The following is a 12,882-nucleotide window of genomic DNA, read 5'->3' as shown; positions in this document are numbered from 1 at the left end:
GTGCCCTCTTGGTACCCAGGTCCTTGTCCAGCATCCAGAAAGAGTCAGTTCACACGGACAAATTGAAGGATGCTAAATGAGGAGGATTTTGTTGCCAGATGGAGGTGTCTCTCAGTGGGATGAATGGGGAGTTGGAAAGGGGATGAAGTGGGAAGCTGATTTTCCCCTGGAGATCGTCCATCCTGCAACTGACCTCTCCAACCATCCCCAGCTGAACTCCTCTCAACCTTCAGAGGCTCCTTCTCTTCTCTCCTTCTCTGCAACTCTACCACTCTTCTGTTCCCCTGCTCTTCTGCTTACGGAGCCCGGTGTTTTGGGTTTATATGGATACAGGATAGGAGGGTGTGGTAGGCCAAAAGGCAATATTTGGACATGAAAACAGGAATGCCTGTTCCCATTTAGGGCTTTCAGTTTCCAGGCCTGAGGATGGGGCCCTTGCTGGGGAACCTCCCTCTTCTACCCAGTATTTCCCTGCCTCCTGTCCATATCAAATGTAGTATGAACTATATGTGACAAATGGTGCTGCCAAGTTCTCTTACATAAGGACTAGTTATTTTTCTTGAGAACAAGTATGCGATGAGTTGTATCTGCCAGGTTATATACATGGTTGATTTCTTTCTATCTTTGCAATCTCCTTCATGGATTGCCTGTGATATGTGTCACATGAGTTTAGTGTGTATTCAATGATGAAACTGTTTTCTTTCTCTTCTAAACTTGTGGAGAGGCTTTCTGGGTTAGCAGGAGAATTTGTTTTCAATTCCATTTCCTCAGTACTGGAAATGTCTGTAACTTGAGCTAGGTGGTAGTTACATGAGTATGAACGTACGTAAAACTTCTTTAACCTTTGTGTGTATCACTCTAGGTAAATTCCATGTCAATTTAAAAAGAAAGAAAGAAAAAAGACAAGAAAATGCCAATTCAGCCACTGCCTTTTGCCTTCCCACAGGTGAAGAAGGGACACAGGGCGTGCTGCACGGAAGCCTCTCATTTCCAACTCTGACCACCAGCACCTGAAAACACAGTGGCCTCCACCTCACTGCCTCCACCTCGCTGCCTCCACCTCGCTGTCTCCACCTCGCTGTCTCCACCCAGAGCGCGTGCCCAGAGCGCGTGCCACTTCCTACCCAGCAAGGGGTCCGAAGGATGTAATCTGAGCTTTGTAACTATATCCAATATAAACAGGATGCAATGAAGGTTGAGAGAACAAATCCAGCTATCTTCTGTGATGATTGTGCATACCTCGGGCCAAGTCACGTTGTTAGGCAGATTGCTGAGTTGGGTGAGTGCTTGCAGCAAAATATCAAACTAGCAGGTGGTGACGGGATATCACCCACTTATTAGAGAGGAGGAACTGCCTTTGCATGAAGAAAAAATTACAAATGATCAAAAAATATGAGAAAAAAGTTTCATCTTTTCAGGGTAAGAATATGGACAAAGACAGGTAGAATGGGTATTTATTGTCTTCAATTACAAGCAAACTACCAGGGATCAAGGAAATATAAAGATAGTTTCTTCCTCCACTTACAAAACTATCGGTAGGGCCCAACCAGACAAAACTATACAAGCTGGCCGGGCGTGGTGACCCACACCTGTAATCCCAGCACTTTGGGAGGCCAAGGCGGATGGATCATCTGAAGTCAGGAGTTCGAGACCAGCCTGGCTAATGAGGCAAAACCCCGTCTCTACTAAAAATACAAAAATTAGCCGGGTGTGGTGGTGCATGCCTGTAGTCCCAGCTACTCAGGAGGCTGAGGCAGGAGAATCACTTGAACCCGGGAGGTGGAGGTTTCAGTGAGCCGAGATCGCACCACTGCACTCCAGCCTGGGCAACAGAGAGACTCCGACTCAAAAAAAAAAAAAAAATTATACAAGCTTAGAAAATGCAGTTAGAGCCAACCTGCCAGGCATCCTTGCATACTTCAGACCAGGGACCCTTGTCTGCATGCTTTGCTTGGGCCCATCTCTACAGCACTCTTCTGTCTGCAGAGATTGGGGCAGGCACCTTGGGATGACTAATCACTGAGCGGGGCTTTTCCATGTGTCCCAGAGTTAGTGACAAAGTCCAAAGCTGCGGACGGAAAACACTCAGTACCCTCACCAAAATTAGAGAAAGATAGCAGTCCCAAAACCTTGGATTGAAGAAAGAGGCTCAACCACACCCCTCCACCTGCCTTACCAGAAGGAGTGGAATGAGGAAGGGTGGGGGTGGGGGGTCAGAGTTACCCTGTGGTTTTGCCCAGTTTGGTAGTGAGAGGCTTCTCTCTTCTCTTTCTATGGAAAAGAAAGAGGTGCTTCTCTCACCCACTTACTCAAAGCCAAGAGAGGAGAGGGGAGCTAGAGGAATCATTTATGGAGACTGCAGGTGCCTGGAAGAAGGACTGGCCTCTTTCTACCTGGCTGATCCTTTCTGCAAGTGGGAAAGTTCACTAGAGGAACCCAGGCCAGCATGATGAGAAGGGTCCGCTGTGGGGTGTGCCCAAGAGCAGGAGGGATTTGCTTCTTCGTCTGTCCCAGGTCTTGGAAGCTCTGAGGGCATAAGCCACCACAGTATGAAGAGCAGATGCTGGAGGAGGGCACAGGGCCAGACAGGGCAAGCCCCACAGTGAAGAGATGTTGTAGATGTGGATTACTGTGTGCCTAAAGGGAGACACAGCAGCCCCTTTTTGAGGGGATATTCTGTGATAAAGGGTAGGTTAGGGGGGAAGCTGAACACTGTCCCTCCCCACAAAACACATACACCATCTACATTTACACAGCAAAACACAGAAGCCACCAACCAGCACCAAACCGAAACAATCCAAGCCAAGTAGGCCCAGAAGGGGAGGGCAGAGGGTAATAAAGGAGCAGATGGTAGCCCTGTTCTCACTCCAGGGATTGCATCAAATATGACTGCAGCAGATTTCCTTCAGGCTTTTTTTTTTTTTAATAAATTTTTGTTGAAGGGAAACACAGAAAGTGCACAAATGGTAAGACCACAGTCCAACGAACCATCACAAAGTGAGCACAGCCCTGCACCTAAATGACTGAACGTTACCAAAGCCCCAGAGAGCTCTCATGCCCCTCCCGGTCGCTGCTCCTCTCTGGAAGGTGACCACCATCCTGACTTCTAATAACAAAGATGAGTTTGGACTACCTCGAACCTTGAGTCACAAAGATGAGTTTGGACTACTTCGAACCTTGAGTCACTGGAATCACATGGTAGGTTCTCTTTTGACTCTCCTTTCTTTCATTCAATGTGACTGTTTTCAGATTCATCTGCGCTGTGTGTAGAGTACTTCATTTATTTTTAGTTGATTTTTTATTTTTATTTTTTTATTTTTATTTTTTTTTTTTTGAGATGGAGTTTCGCTCTGTCACCCAGGCTGGAGTGCAGTGGCGCCATCTCGGCTCACTGCAACCTCCACCTCCCGGGTTCAAGTGATTCTCCTGCCTCAGCCTCCCAAGTAGCTGGGACTACAAGCGTGTGCCACCACGCCCGGCTAATTTTTTGTATTTTTAGTGGAGATGGGGTTTCACCATGTTAGCCAGGATGGTCTCAATCTCCTGACCTGGTGATCCACCCACCTCAGCCTCCCAAAGGGCTGGGGTTACAGGCGTGAGCCACCATGCCTGGCCTATTTATTATTTACACGCCACTGCATGGTGTATGTTTTCTATGTTTGCTATAACATATTACTACAACCTCAGCTGCTTAAAACAATGGAGATTTATTTTCTCACAGTTCTGGAGAGCAGAAACGTGAAGTCAGTATCACTGGGCCCTAACCAGGGTCCCAGCAGGGCCACAGTTGTCCAGGGGCTTTAAGAGAGAGTCCTCACTTCCAGGAGCTTCTGGGAGCTGCCAGCAGCCCTTGTCTTGTGGCCAATCTCTGCTTCCTTGGCCACATTGCCATCTCCTCTTCTGTATTAAATCTCCTTCCAGCTCCCTCTTATAAGGACACATGTGATTGCATTTTGGGCATTCAGGGCCCCTCTGGATAATCCAGGATCATCTCCCTCTCTCAGGATCTTTAGCTCAGTCACAGCTGTGAAGACCCTATGACTGAGGTTTAGAGTGAAAGTTTAACAGGCCAAGGAAAAAGAGCTCTCCCTGCTGCAGAGAGAGAGGTCCTGGAGAAATGGGCTGCCACTTCCAAGGTGAAATGCAGATGATTTTATAGGTGAGCTTGAGGAGGCGGTGTTTAATTTACATAGGGCATGAAAGATTGGTTGAACCAGGTGTGCCATTTGCATAGTGTGGGAAGAAGCTGGCTGCCCCACCCCAATATTTTATTATGCAATGGATTTTTTTTAACATGGTTGGTGCCATGTTGCCTGGTTTTTGTTTTGTTTTGCTTTTTTGAGACACAGTTTCACTCTTGGTGCCCACGACGGAGTGTAATGGCACGATCTAGGCTCACCACAACCTCCACCTCCCGGGTTCAAGCGATTCTCCTGCCTCAGCCTCCTGAGTAGCTGGGATTACAGGCATGTGCCACCACGCCCAGCTAATTTTGTATTTTTAGTAGAGACGGGCTTTCTCCATGTTGGGCAGGCTGGTCTCAACTCCCAACCTCAGGTGATTCACCCGCCTCGGCCTCCCAAAGTGCTGGGATTACAGGCATGAGCCACGGCGCCTGGCCGTTAACCTAGTTTTTGTGGTAACAAAAAAAAGGGTGGGGGGAAATGGAGCCTCCATGTTGAACACACCAAGCCCCAAGTCTATTGGCAAGCTGCTAGCCTTTATCCATGCAAGCTTTCAGCTTCCCTAGCTTAGTGTGCCCAAAATAGGGAAAGGAATATGCTCATTAAGGCCCACTGTTTTTACTGGGACTCATTGTGTTTAAGTGGAGTTTGGTGATTACTCAGAAAGCTCCCCCTCTGTGCCGAAGTGCTTATTCATGTTTTATAGCCCAATCTTCCAGACGGCTCTTTGTTAGAAAAAAAAGCAATTTCTTTAAACTGTGTGTTTTTTAAAAGAAAGTAATTTCTAAGCTGCTTTTTGTTAAAAGGTAAGTTTTTGTCAGGGACTCTTTCACCCTATCAACCTAAATAATTTATTTCCACCTCCTGTATCACAGGGATTAGGACCTCATGTCTTTGTGGGAATCATTTTCCAGCTACATCACACATGTTTATACTACAGTTTATTTACTGTCCTAAAATTGATGGATATTTTGGTGTTTTCAGTTTGAGGCTTTACAAATAATGATGCTGTGAATATTCCCACGTGTGTTTTTTGGTATGTGCATGCATTTTTGCTGCATCCATACTTAGAAATAGAACTGTGGATTATAAGATACGTGTAAATTTAGCTCTAGTAGCTACTGTCATACAGTTTACAAAATAAATTATGGGTCTGTGAGGCGCCGAGAGGCCGTGGGACAGACCACGCTCCTCTGCTCCACTGGCTTCTTCTGGACCATGAACTGTCCCTACTGCTCTGGGGCTCCTGGGGACCCTGCCCACTGTCCTACAGCCACTTCTGACATGGGTTATGACCCCTATAACCCCCAGCTGCCCAAGCCCCATCCCAACCTCGCCCAGAGGGAGAAAGGAGCCTGGGCCTGGGGGAGGGCCCTAGCCTGGACTGGAGCTGAGGCTGGAGCTGGGGCTGGAGCTGGAGATGGGGCTGGGGCTGGAGACGGGGCTGGGACTGGGGTTGGAGCTGGAGCTGGGGCTGGGGTTGGAGCTGAGTGCTGGGGATGGAGCTGGGGCTGAGGCTGGGGCGGGGGCTGGGGCTGGGGCTGGGGCTGGTCCATGGAGGCCATGCGCTGTGAGGGGAGCTGCTGAAGACAACTGCAAGAACGCTGGTGACACAGTGGGCCTGGGTCAGGACACCTTCCTGCTGGCCTGTGACTACAGCCCTGGCATCTGTGGCCTGTAAGTCCCTGCCGAGCCTGGCAGCAAGCACTTGCTGGCCTCCCTGAACAGGGGTCAAGGCAGAGGCACAGGGGATGCGATGCCATGGAGTGGGTCCTCAAGGCCATGAGCCAGCCCCCACAGCACAGCTGCCCTGTCCCCAGTGGCATCTAGGTGATAGACAACTCCGGGCCGCTCTCCAACTACTTGGCCTGGCACCTCAGCCCGGCCAGCTCTCGGGAGCAACGGGCCACCAGGCGGCCCTGGGCTCCCCCAGCAGTAAGCCCTCTACTCTGCTCTCAAAAAGCCCTGCCACCTCTCTGGTGGCTGCAATGCCGCCAAGGAGCCCACCATGGCCAGCCCTGCTCAAAGCCAGGGCCAGCCCCAAGAGCCAGGCCACCAGGCAGCCTTCCTCCAGGGAGGATCTGGAGGCTGAGGACAGGGCCTGCAGGAGAACAAGGAGACAGCCCTGCAGCTCCATGTGGGGGACCTCGGGCTGCTGGGGAGTCCCCGCCCACACGCGATTCCCCAGGCCTGGCCTGGCAGGATGGTGGCTGCCTCAAGGAAGGGAAACCCGAGGAAGAAAAGCGGGACCGCAGTCGTAAAGATGGTGCCCAAAAGGAGGACAAGACCAAGGACAAGGGTTGAGGGCGGCCCCGGGAGATGCCCGGTGTGGACAAGAAGGGCCTGCAGGCCAGCAGCCCCTGCTGCAAGGTAGAGCGGGGGAAGGGACCAAGAAGCAGCCATTTTCGGCCACTGAAGTCCATTTGCTCCCCCAACCCTCCCAGACAGGAAGTGCACGAAGGCCCCTGCTGGTGGAGTAGAAGGCCTGCTTGCTGGATGCCTCGAAAGATGCCCCAAGCTGAAGAAGCATGTCTTGAGCCACCATGATCTCCTTGGAGATGAGAGTGAGGACGAGGCCCCAGAATCTGTGGCGCTGAGGGTGTGGGCCCCTGCCCTCCCAGCCTCAGCTGGCTCTTAGACTCAGTCTCCAGCCTGGGCTTCGGGGAGGCTCAGGGACTGTCCAAGCGGCTCAAGGACTCCCTGCCCCACTCCCTGGCCCACCCTACTCTTCCTCTTTCTCCTCCATCATGGGCAGGATGTGGACTACTCAGCCCTAGAGAATGAGGTGGACTTCACTCGGACCCCCTGGTGGCGTGCCTGTGGATCTTCAACGAGTCCACTAGCATCAACACGGAGGACAAAGGTTGACTGGCCCTCAGCCCCCCAAGGAAGAGAACTTCGGGTCTGACCACTCTGTTCAGAAGAGGATGATCTCATCTTTCCCAGGAAGGCCCGAGGCAGAGCCCTAGACAAGGAGTCCTGTGGTGCCCCACCTGTGCACTGGCACAGGACTTAGTTGGTTACCTGCGGGCCCAGCAGGTGCAGGGGAAGTAGGTGAGCTGGCTGCTGGCTGCCCCCAGGCTGGCGGAGATGCCTTCCTCCCTCCAAGAGGATCATCCATGCCCCAAAACCAGCTTGGCTACAGCCCTTACAGGTGCCAAGAAGACCCTCGTGGTGAGCGGCAGCCAGAGCCCCTCAGCCAGCTGCTTGAGACCCGCAGGTGGTTGAGGATGGCATCCAAGACCACCACCACCATCACCCCTAAGTGACTCGCCCACAGTCTATCCTTACAGAATGTAAAGAGACCCATTATCCCTGAAGAGTTTAGGGGTGAAGTCGCCACTGTCATCCGCCAGTGCCATCTCAACCTGTTCATCCAGAAGTGTTTCAGGTTCTGCGCCTCCAACCAGGAGGCCGTGGAGAAGTCGCTGAATGAGGAAACAATGACCTGAGACCAGCAACCCCAGGGAGAACCTCTACCCAAACTGCCACGAACACCCTCCCCGAGCTCAGCCACCTGTGAAGCCCCGGAGCCGCAGGATGTGTCCCAGGAAGCGGAGTTGGTGGGCAGGCTGGCCCCCGGGGCCAGCTTCTCGTGCAGGTACTGGAGCAGCCCCCGGTAGGGAACCTGAACTGGGCCGCCCTGTGCAGCCCTTGGAAGAGCTCATGCTAACCCAGGCCCAGCTCCAGAACGGCTCCCCATCCCACACCAACTGCTCAGTCTTCTTCACGGCCCAAGGCCCAAGGACGACTCCTGCGGAACCTGCTGTCCCGAGGCACTGAGTCCCGAGTGTCCTCCTCCAGCGCTATGTCTGCAATGAGGAGTTGCTGCCACTGGGGGCGGCTGAGAGACCCATGGCTGCGTGGCACCATCAGGTCGCTGAGCTCACCTGCTGGCGGGAAGAGTGCCTGGAGGGCTTCGTGAGGAGGTTTGAGAAAGCTCTGGGGGACACCTCCCCACTGGGACCCACGCCCTGGACTGTTGGACGCCCTGCACCACCCAGGGCCTGGAGCTGGCCCGGTAACCATGGCCATACAGCCTTGCACGTGGTGCGTGACACCTTTGTCAAGACCCATGGCTTTCTCACCGACATTAGCGTCAGCTGCAGGCCGTCCCGCTGAACATGTTCCACTCGGCACCAACACCATTGTCACCCGCACTGCCTGGAGAGTGACCTGTGACCTCAAAGGGTTTCTGCAGCAGACAGGTGGATGAGTCCCCGCTCTCCTCAGTGCCTAGGTCTCCCCTACAAGTGCTCCCTGGAGAGCCTCACAGTCGACCACCTGGGACACATCACCCAGAGCTGCCTGTACAGCACAGCTCCCGTGGGGGCATGGTGCCTGCATGCATCAGGCGATCTGGAAGGTCCCAGAAGACCAAGCACTGGCACCCGTCCACCTGCCTACCTGCCTGCCCGCCTCTCCTCCCACCCTAGGCCTCTTCCAAAACAGCGCCATACATCTCCACTAGGCCAGGGCGCCAGGCAGCCCAGAGCAGCTGAGAACGTGACGCCCAGCAGACCCACCCAGCCCAGCCCAGCCTGCGCCCTGCCCTGGCCTCTGGCATGTGTCCCCGCCCCCAGCTCCACAGCCTCCAGCCCCGCAGCCCTAGGCCGTCTCCGCCCCTCAGCCCCACAACCTGCAGCCCTCTGCCTTCTCTGACCAGCGTTTAGAGTAGCCTGGAGACCCTTCCACCGGTCCCAGGCTCCAGCCAGGCCCTCACTTCCGCTCCAGTGCCTAAGACGCTTCAGACACTTATGCAACGTCTGCATGAGGCAGACACTCCCAGAGCAGCCATTTTAGAGGCCTGCCCCTGGGAATGTATTCTTTTCCCAGGGCTGCTGATTATTAATATTCCTTCCTGGAGAAAGAATTCAGCAATATTTCTCTTACCACTTTTTGGCAATAAGAGAAATATGACTCTGTCCTGCCCAGCTCCCAGGCAATCAGACCTAATGGTTATCTCCCTTGTTCCCTGAACATCACTGTTATCCCGTTCTTTTTTCAAGGTGCCCAGATTTCATATTGTTCAAACACACACGCTTTACGAACAATTTGTGCAGTTAATGCAATCACCACAGGGTCCTGAGGCAACATACGTCCTCAGCTTACAAAGATGATGGGATTAAGAGGTTAAAGACAGGCATAGGAAATTATAAGAGTATTGATTGGGGAAGTGATAAATGTCCATGAAATCTTCACAATTTATGTTTAGAGATTGCAGTAAAGACAGGCGTAACAAATTATAAAAGTATTAATTTGGGGAACTAATAAATATCCATGAAATCTTCACAAATTATGTTCTTCTGCCATAGCTGCAGCTGGTCCCTCTGTTCGGGGTCCCTGTCCTCCCACAACAGACAGGGATCTTCACAGTGCCTATTTTATGCAAATAACCGATTAGGTCAGGGGTCAATCTTTAACTACCAGGCCCAGGGTGTGGCCCTGAGCTGTCTGCTTGTGGATTTCATTTCTGCCTTTTAGTTTTTACTTATTCTTTCTTTGGAGGCAGAAATTGGGCATAAGACAATATGAGGGGTGGTCTCCTCCCTTAGAATCACTTCAGGACTCTTCCCCGTTTTTTTCCACTGTGTTGTTTTCTCCTCTTTAATAAGAGCAGTATACATTCTAGATAAAAGCCTTGGTCAGTATAAGGTGCTGCCAATATCTCCTCCCAGCCTGTGGCTCACCTTTACACTCAGAAGTGGTGTCTTTTTTAGTCCATAAACAAATTGTATTTTTATTCACTAGCAACAAACAATTACAAACAGCCTCAAAAATTCAAATGCCTGAGAGTAAATTTAATGCATGATATGCAAAACCGCTACACAGAAAGCCACAAAGCAGTATTGAAACAAAACTTAAAAGTTCTAAATAAACATATAATTGGAAGACTTAGTATTATAAGAATGCCAGTTTTCCCAAAAATGATCTGTAGAGTCAAAACAATCCCAGTCAGAATCCCAGAAGGTTTTTTTTTTTTTCCTCCCTTTTTTTTGGAAACTGACAAGTGGATTTGGACATGTATGTGGAATTGCAAATGACCTAGTATAGCCAAGATAATCTTGAAGGAAAAGAACCAAGTTGTGGGAATTTTCCACCCAACTTCAAGACTAAGTGTAAAAGTACAACAGTTGAAACAGTATTGGGGTAAGTGCAGACAAATGGACCAAAGGAAACAATTCAGAACAGAAACAGACTCCCCTGGGTACACATACTTGACTTATGAAAAAGTCGGCACTACAGAATGATGAGTAAAGGCAATAATGCTGGGCCAGTTGGATAGTCAACTAGAAAAAATGAAAATTATCCCCTCTTCATGCTGTGCACATAAATAATTCCTGGTAGGTTATAGATGTAAATGTGAAAGGTAAAATAATAAAGCTTCCTGAGGATAGCATGTGAAAATATTTTTATGGCTTTGAGATAGGCAACAATTCTTCATTGTTAAAGAGCACTAACCGTAATAGGACTACATTAAGATTTGGATTGCTTTTTGGGAGGCCAAGGCGGGCAGATCACCTGAGGTCAGGAGTTCGAGACCAGCCTGGCCAATATGTCAAACCCTGACTCTACTAAAAATACAAAAAATTAGCCGAGCGTGGTGGTGGGTGCCTGTAATCCCAGCTACTCAGGAGGCTAAGGCAGGAGAATCGCTTGAACTGGGGGGGCAGAGGTTGCAGTGATCCAAGATGGCGTCATTGCACTCTAGCCTAGGCAACAAGAGCAAAACTCTGCCTCAAAAAAAAAAAAGATTTGGATTGCTTTAATGTCTGAAAGTAGCAAAAAAAAAAAAAGTTGCGGGAAACAGTTTGCATAATATACTAATAATATCACTAACTATAATTTATTGAGCATTTGTGATATACTGAGCACCCTACTGGGTTTCAAATGTCTTATCTCATTTAACCATTACTAATATTATTATTTTACAGATAAAGAAACTGAGGTATGGAGTGTTGAAGTAACTTGCCCAAGGTTATTCACACCACTGGTAAGTGACAGAGCTGCTCTGCAGACCAGGCAGTCTGACTCCAGAGCCAACACTCTTAATGACTCCACCTGACCCCATGGGAGGCATTGGATTTTATATAATGAGGGCATTTAACTTATAGACTGATACTAGACCTGAAGAGGGCATGTAGGATGCCTTTTTGAAAACATACCAGGAGCCCCTGGTATGTTTCTCAGTGCTACATATCACAAAATGCAAAAGATAGCAAGAAGTAGTTATGGCTGAAGTTCCTAAGGATAAATATTTCAGGAATCAGGACAAAATCAAACTAGTAAGCTCAATCTTCATGTCTTTTAATTATGTTCCCACAGCTTGTCCAAAGGTGTAGGTTGTTATGGTGATGGGAAAAGGTTTTGCAAACTTATGGGAGTATTTTTTCAGATTTAAATAATGCCTTGTCATGATGTACAACCTTAGCTAGCCTTGCTCCTCCGTGCTACCCACTTCAGTGATATCAGCAGGTATTATGTTGGTGTTAGATGGTAAAATGTCTGAAGAATCTGTGAACCCAAAAAAGCCATGGGTACCCTCTTGGTGGTGGTAACAATAAATTTTATTTATTTTTTTTTTTGAGATGGAGTCTCACTTTGTCATCCAGGCTGGAGTGCAGTGGTGCAATCTCGGCTCACTGCAACCTCCACCTCCCAGGTTCAAGCTATTCTTCTGCCTCAGCCTCCTAAGTAGCTGGGATTACAGGTGCCCACCACCATGCCCAGCTAATTTTTGTATGTTTAGTAGAGACAGGGTTTTACCACGTTGGCCAGGCTGGTCTCGAACTCCTGATCACAGGTGATCTGCCCGCCTCAGCCTCCAAAAATATTGGGATTACAGGTGTGAGCCACCACCCCCGGCCACAATAAATTTTACATATGTGAGATCCATGGTGGCCAACCTATCACTTTTCTTTTGCATGTTACTTTATTAATCTGATTGGTTGTTTCAAGCTATTTCGCTATCTTTGATTTTGTTACCCAGGTACTAGAAGGAGGGTAAATCCACATTTGACAGGACCCAGTATAGATGAAGTCAATCTCAGTTAATCCTCAGTTCTTCCTAAAAACTCATTCTGGGTATGTAACATTTACTAAAAATAATAATAAAATGCCATAAAGAGAAACTTTTTGCCCAAGCAGATAGAATGTCTGTGGTGTTCATATTGCCAGGGAAATGACACAACACTAGAAGAAATTATCATCGTATGACTCACCACTACCCTTGCCAGTTCTTTTGCTGACAGATGGAGAGATAAAAGATCTAAAACTGTGTCTATGAGGGATTAACGTTCTAAAACTGTGGTCGCTCATAAGAATGCAATATCAACACTCATTCGAAAAGACAGCAGCACATCGAGGGTTTTTCTTATGGGACCCCAGCTGGCCCCACCCAGAAGACAGGGCTCAGTAACTCCAGGAGTCCATGGGAGTTACTTCCCTCCCTTCGTTTTTTCCTTCCCTTCTTTTCAGGCCTTCTTTTCTTCCTCTCCTTTCCCCTCATTCCTTCCTCCCTTCTCTCTTTTCTTTCTATTTCTCTTTCTGTTTTGTTTTCTTTCTTTCTCTTTATTTCTTTCCTTCCAACAGACAGGATTTTATTTTTATTTTTATAATCCTATGTATAAAATTTCAGTCAAAATGTTATCCTAGAAAGGAGTGTAAATAATTTTTTTTGTCTCATTATATCTAATGG

At 49.1% G+C, this 12,882-nt stretch overlaps 1 long non-coding RNA gene across 1 annotated transcript; it reads left to right on the top strand.

The window, feature by feature from the left end:
- The first annotated feature begins 2,957 nt into the window (after window positions 1–2,957).
- LOC141409857 (uncharacterized) lies at window positions 2,958–11,283 on the top strand. The gene is made up of 2 exons (XR_012432455.1): window positions 2,958–3,198; window positions 11,120–11,283. It is a non-coding gene; the product is annotated as an uncharacterized lncRNA (long non-coding RNA).
- The last annotated feature ends 1,599 nt before the right edge of the window (window positions 11,284–12,882 follow it).

Source organism: Macaca fascicularis, chromosome 3 (genome assembly GCF_037993035.2).
Source record: "Macaca fascicularis isolate 582-1 chromosome 3, T2T-MFA8v1.1".
NCBI classification, from domain to species: Eukaryota; Metazoa; Chordata; class Mammalia; order Primates; family Cercopithecidae; genus Macaca; species Macaca fascicularis.
The sequence above is the reverse complement of the archived record's forward strand: the minus strand, read 5'-3'. Positions and strand labels throughout refer to the sequence as shown.